Source organism: Triticum dicoccoides, chromosome 4B (assembly GCF_002162155.2).
Source record: "Triticum dicoccoides isolate Atlit2015 ecotype Zavitan chromosome 4B, WEW_v2.0, whole genome shotgun sequence".
In the NCBI taxonomy this organism is placed as follows: domain Eukaryota; kingdom Viridiplantae; phylum Streptophyta; class Magnoliopsida; order Poales; family Poaceae; genus Triticum; species Triticum dicoccoides.
The window spans coordinates 653,938,576-653,945,043 of NC_041387.1; the positions used below are offsets into that span (position 1 = coordinate 653,938,576).

Consider the following 6,468-nt stretch of genomic DNA (forward strand, 5'->3'; position numbering starts at 1 on the left):
GTCGGCCACCTATTGGCTGTCTTTGCCGAGAGGGTCACTCGGCAAAGATGGCCCTCGGCCTGTTCACCTGGTCCCACTTGTCAGGAGCTGACATGTGTCGGCCACCTACTGGCTGGCTTTGCCGAGAGGGGCACTCGGCAAAGATGGCCCCTGGTCCCACGTGTCAGGAACTGCCGTCACCGTCTGCTATCCGTTAGCTACTTTATTTTGCCGAGTGGTACTGTTTGGCTCTCGGCAAAGTCTTTGCCGAGTGTCCGTGTTCTGGCTCCCGGCAAACTCCTGTTTGCCGAAGAGGTGTACACCGGGTGGCTTTTGCCGAGGGTGACACTCGGCAAAGGCTTTGCCGGCAGTTTTCAGCCCTTTGCCGAGTGTCTGTGGCACTCGGCGTAGGACAGAATTCCAATAGTGTATATGTATGTGCTAGTGCTAGTGTATGTTTTACTCATCTATACGAAGTAGGAAACATGTCCTTCTGATTAACAGCAAGTCATTTACTCATACATGGGGTTGAGAGGAGTGAGTGAAGGGCAAAACTGGGACATAAATATCTTATATGGACAAGCAAGTTTCACTTAGATGACTGAATAAGAGCTCAGAATAAATCAGTGTTCCAAACCTGATTTCCCAATGGATTTCTGAAACAAGGACTCCTATTCATCAGACGGATCTCCCCTTCCCATATTGTGCAAATCTTTGGAAACTCTAACATAAGCAGAATAGTCAGGCGTGTGAGGTCCTTCCCATCAACTCATGCAGGAGACTTCCCGCCTCAATGATCGTCTCAGATTTGCGAAACAGCATGTGAGCAGGCTGCACTTCCTGTTTGTGGAGTGCTTATCGCTGGTTCTCATAGCCTTGACATACTCGTAAGCATCTTCGATTCTCCTGGTATAAACATACCCCTTGATGTGTGGATTGTGATCCTCGGCGTCAGCATTCCATGAACATCTGCCGTCTTGCCGAATCCATCTTCACTACTTTTCAGGCGTGGTGTGTGAGGACATCGTACGTCAATTATTTCTGGACTTCATCAGGTTCTTAGTTCTTACTTCAGACCTCTCCATGGCCTCAAGGAGGTCGCACGCTTCGGTGGCTCTGCCATTCTTGAGCAGCCCACCGAGGAGGTAGTTCCAGGAGTTGGCATTGCGTAGTAGCTCCCCTTACTCATTTCATCGAACACCTAGCGGGCGCCCTGGAAGTCGCTGGCCTGTCACCTTGCCGCCAACATGACGTTTTAGTAGCTGGCCCTCCTCGATCACCCACACGGCCGCGTCGGACTCGCACTCGCTGATGGAGGCCAACGCCTTCACCAGCGATAGGCACGGGGCACCGGCACCATCCAAAGTCCTTAGAGGCGCCCTCACCGTGCCATCCACGCTCGACCTCGCTGCGGCCAAAAGGAATGCCAACGCTTGCTCGGTAAGGGAGGGTCGCCGCGCTGACGCTGCTCGAGCGCGTGGGCGATAGCGGGGTGGCCGGCCAGCCTGCCGGAGTTCTCTTCTGGACGAGCAGGTTGTGGGCGCGGGCGCTCGTGGAGATGCCCTTCCCTTGTGTTGGGAGAGCTGGGTGAAGGAGCGGCAGGCGGATATACGAGTTTGAGCATGAGTTTTATTCCTTACAAATAGTGTTACAGTCTGCTAATACGAACTCTGAAGCAGCGCCTGGAACTCGGTGCCTCGTTAATAGAAACATATACAAGTATTCTTTTTAAATAAAACTTGAATCTATTCATCAAATATTATGTCAATACAAAGAACTCCGTAAGTAACAACCTAGCAATCTATTCAAGTTTGTCGACCACCTAGCAATATATAAGTATTCTTTTTAAACAAAACTTCAATCTATTCATGTTTGTCGACCACCTAGCAATATATAAGTATTCTTTTTAAACAAAACTTCAATCTATTCATGTTTGTCGACCACCTAGCAATGACTATAAGCACTGGAATGAGCCGAAGGCTTGTCGTCGTCATCGCCCCTCCTTATTTAAAGAAGTTGAGCGAACCTTGTCATAGTAGACAACCGAGAAGTTGCCGTGCTAAGGCCCCAATGAAGACCCGATCCACATGGATCCAATGAAGACAAACACCGGCCGAATCCCGTGTGATCCGTCGGAGACCACCTCCACACGCTCACCGATGACGCAAGACTCGTCGCCGAAATGGGGGCTAAGTGGGGAGCACCTTATTCCATCTTCAGGGAGTCGCCGCCGTCTCGCCTTTCTGAGCATGATACAAACACTAAACAGACTAAAAACACCCTAAAACAAAGCAGGAGCCCACCCACGGGCAATTGAGATCCACCACGCCTCTATGGCCCTAAGGCAACAGAAGACAAGGCAGATCGACGACGACATGGGAGGTGGGGAAACCCTAGACTCGTAGTCTCTCATGGGATTAATACTCCTAGTTTGACAAGGCTATGACTGTACCATGTTCACTTGCAGGGCATCATCACTCACCTGGCATGGCTTCTTGGCCCCATGCCCCATCATGACTCTTCTATGTTTGCTCATCATATTGTAGCACTAGGCCACGCTCTGAATCTGGTGCGAATCACTCCTTTGTGGAAGACGTCGCTCCCTCGAAGGCCAAGATCTTCGTTTGGGTAGCTTATGTGCGATCACCTCCCCCATGTGGACGCAGGTGACGAAGCGACACGGCCCGACGATGGGCTATGCCCTCAGTGTGGTGTCCCAGACTCCGGGACCCATATTTTCTTCTCATGTCATGTTGCGCTCCTCATATGAGACCTTGTCCATGAGGCTCTCGGGTCCGAGTGGCAGGCTCCAAACCTTGGATAATTCTTGGAAGTCTAAGCCACACATACCGGTAGGAGGGGCCGTCTCTTCTGGTTAGTGTATGCGGCGAGCTTGAACTTGATGATTAAACGAGTCTTTTTGTAGCGTGCCACAGACTCCTTGTTTAAATTTCTGTCCTTCTTGCATCACTGACACTTGCTTTTTAGGCAGCGAAATAGGGATCGGCTAGGCGGCATGATCGATTCTTTGTGTGTGGTAGGACGCATCTTTGAGCATATTTGTGATGTTGCTTGGCAAATTTGTTTTTTCTTTTCGTCAGTTGAACTTCATGTTTGGACATGATGGTTGCTTTATATATAATGCATGGTTGTTTTGAGATATATATATAATCTCCATTTTTGCCTTTCATGGAATAAAAACAGCGTGGCAAGCCGTACGTTCGCTTGCAATAGAATCGAGCTCAGGTGGGTGAAAATGAACAACCTCACATTCATCCACGGCACACATGGTGGTTCCTCCAACCGAGAGGCTGATTTACAGAGAACATATACGAGTATTTTTCTTTCTGATAAAGAAGAACATATATGAGTTACATACAGGTTTGATACGATCTGTAACAGAGAACCAACACGCGACGCACAGCGGCAAAGTTCACTAGCTTACACATCCTTTTCAAAATAAAAGTCTGAACTGCACATTTCTTGATTAATTCGACTGGAGCAGCACACACAATCATTACTATGACATGTTTCCTGCATCGAAGGGAAAACCAACATCGACATGGCAGCCGAGATCTTAAGCTGATCAGCTTGTCTGGATCCCACAAGCGGCTGCGCGGCTGCGCGGCGTCAGAGAATCCTCTGCATGCAAACTGTAAGGCTCACCGTTTCTATGCCTCTTGAGCCTGCCCCGCGTTTGGCCTGTGTCTAGGGGGCTCACGGTTCCGGTGCTTAGGTTGGCTTCTGGAACTGGCAAGAGTAACGGAGGATGCAAGAGCAACTCCGGTTCCTGCTGCAGCGGCGGATGAGGAGGTGAGATAGCTCCACAGTCGCATCCCCTGCGACATGAGCAGCTCCAGCCGGGATGCCATTGATTCTCACTCTCGGTAGCTAGCTAGGCAAAGGGCAGCTTGATGGTTGCTCAGCGGTGTGCCAAGAGGAGGTTGATGTGTGTGTGATCACTGTCTCCAAACAAGCCGCTTATATATCCTCGCACTCCCAGTGAAGTAAACTTGCAACACGTGCGCTCATCGAGTCAAAACGACGAGTGAAGAAGAAATCAACAAGGACAGGATAACTGAGGAACGCGGCCGTTCAAACCACCACGCGATGACGACGACTGTAGTAGTTCGTGTTCAGACCACACCAGTCAAAGAATAGCATGAATACTGCACTTCAGACAAAGAATGTGGCGCTGGTCGGAGAAGTAGCATGCATGTGGCAAGAGTTTTGTTTATTAGTGGGCGCAGTTGGGGTGGTGACCATGCAGATTGGGACGGATATCAGACGTTTCCAGAGTTGCTAGCTATATTGCACAGTCCATAGGATTTTTATAAAAATCTCTGCCGCACATACGAGCTTAACCTACTGAATTCATATTTCAGCTTCGCGTTTCTGGCAAAAACAAAACTGCGATGATAGGTCCCAGCCCCCCGGACCCAGGCCCGGGGTATGGGGCCCAAATTCCTAGCTAGTATACTGTAGCAAAATAGTGTAGCAATTGCTACAGTATACGACGGCGGCCCGGGGCTGCTTGCTGGGCTGGACCCGCCCCTATCAACGACGGAGGGGGAGCAGGAAGAGGTGACCAATGACCTCATGGTTAAGTTCACAAGACCGAGGGTCGCTGGTGAGGTGAGAGTGATATACCACTGTACAAGAATACGTCCGATTAAGTAGTTAACGCGTCAGTTAATCGCTAATGGTAGGGTGATCAAATCGAATAGCACCTATTCATCGTGTTAACTTGTCAAGACGATTAATTGGCCCGTTAGACCGATTAATCGATTGTTAGGCCGATTAATCGTTGTTGACCCATTAACTTGTGGGCAAACAAAGCCCAATTTTTTTCACTGTAACCCCTCCCATCTCTCTCCCGCTCCTCAATAGCTAGGGTTCGACCAAATAGTAGCATATTTTGGTATATTACATAGCAAAGAGCATGAGAGTATGGTATAATACATAAAAAAACTAGATATATGTTGGCAATTCCTATTTAATCTACCAATTAACGGTCGACCAATTAATCCAGTTAATAGGCCGATTCACCGATTAATCACTACTCCCAAGCCGACCGAGCGGCTACCAGGTACCGATTTCTTGAACAATGGATATACCTAGTTTCAACCCCCAATGCGGGTAAAAGACCTACTTCCCGCCTTTCTCCTTCCTTATACATGTGGAGAATATCAAGTACAATGCATGGCGAGGGACTCAACGAGTTTTGATGATGGTGGAGATTCGAGTGTGAAGCGCCAGAATCCTGCTACATGTTGTAGGCCAAATCTATGGAGAGGGAGAGCTCCCCTTTTGGGATGCCCCCCGGTATCCCCTATACATCACAAGTTATGGAAGGCTCCATGTTGGTGCGATTGGGCATGCAGGGGTAGGAGTCAGACACGGTGTCAGTATACGCCACATTCACCCTTTTCTTACGTCATCTAGAGTGTTTTCTAGTTCCGTTTACGCACGATCTCAAGACTCCTCCTGTGGTAGTGGCGCTTCTCCTAATGTTGGTGCAGTATCTTTGTGTCTTTGGGGTTCCACTTGATCGGCGATGGGAGGCAGGCCGATAGGTAATTTGACTTATATATCACCGACACTCATGGCGTCGAAGGAGGGTTACCTACTACTTCCTGTCTTATGGGAGATCATTTTCGAGCGGAACCATCACGAATTCAAGAACCAGATCTTGCTAGTCCATATATTCATCGCTCTCATGTTGGCACGAAATAATAAGCATAAACATGATATTTGATCAATCCTACCAATGATTGTACGTCAATTCATAGTGTCCATACATCTAAGATCCCTGCACATTGTAAATCACTTGGGTAATACTCCACCTGTGATGCAGAATACCCATGAACACCCAAGTAATAAATACCTAGCTACCGAGAACTGCAATAAGAGCTTGGACACATTGTTGAGTAGTAAATCTGTTACACAAAATAGTACCGAGATAGCTAGAAAACTCACTTTTTATCCTCAGTGAGACGAGCCAAGAAAGTATACCAACGGGAACAAGTTCTTTAATCTTCTTTGTCACTAGGCTAATCATACGCCCCTCTGTCTACTTCATCTAATACACATTGTTCTTTCTTTTTGCGAAAACATTGTTCTTATTATTAACCCCTCACTGTAACTTGTCCATAATAGACCAGTAGAGGGAGATCCAATTTACATTGACAAACCAATCTTACAATCGAAATGAACAACAATATATGAAATTTGCCTAGAAGCAATATTTGAAATTATTCAACTCATGACAAAATATCCACCACAAAACCACATATAGATGATCATAATCATATGTTGCAGCTCACATAATGTATACATATAAAACATACAAAGTGAGATTTCTACATATCTAGTGATGATGATATTGCTAAAGTTCGGCAATGAATTCCTCCTTCGGCAGGATGCCGGAGAAACAATATGTCTTCCTTAAAATATATCTAAAGGTCTTCTCTATAGATGAAGGCCTCG

The 6,468-nt window shown here is 47.4% G+C and overlaps 1 pseudogene; it reads right to left on the reverse strand.

Annotated features, from left to right (window-relative positions):
• Positions 1-650: 650 nt before the first annotated feature.
• On the reverse strand, positions 651-2,484 carry LOC119292987 (annotated as a pseudogene).
• Between the last annotated feature and the right edge of the window lie 3,984 nt (positions 2,485-6,468).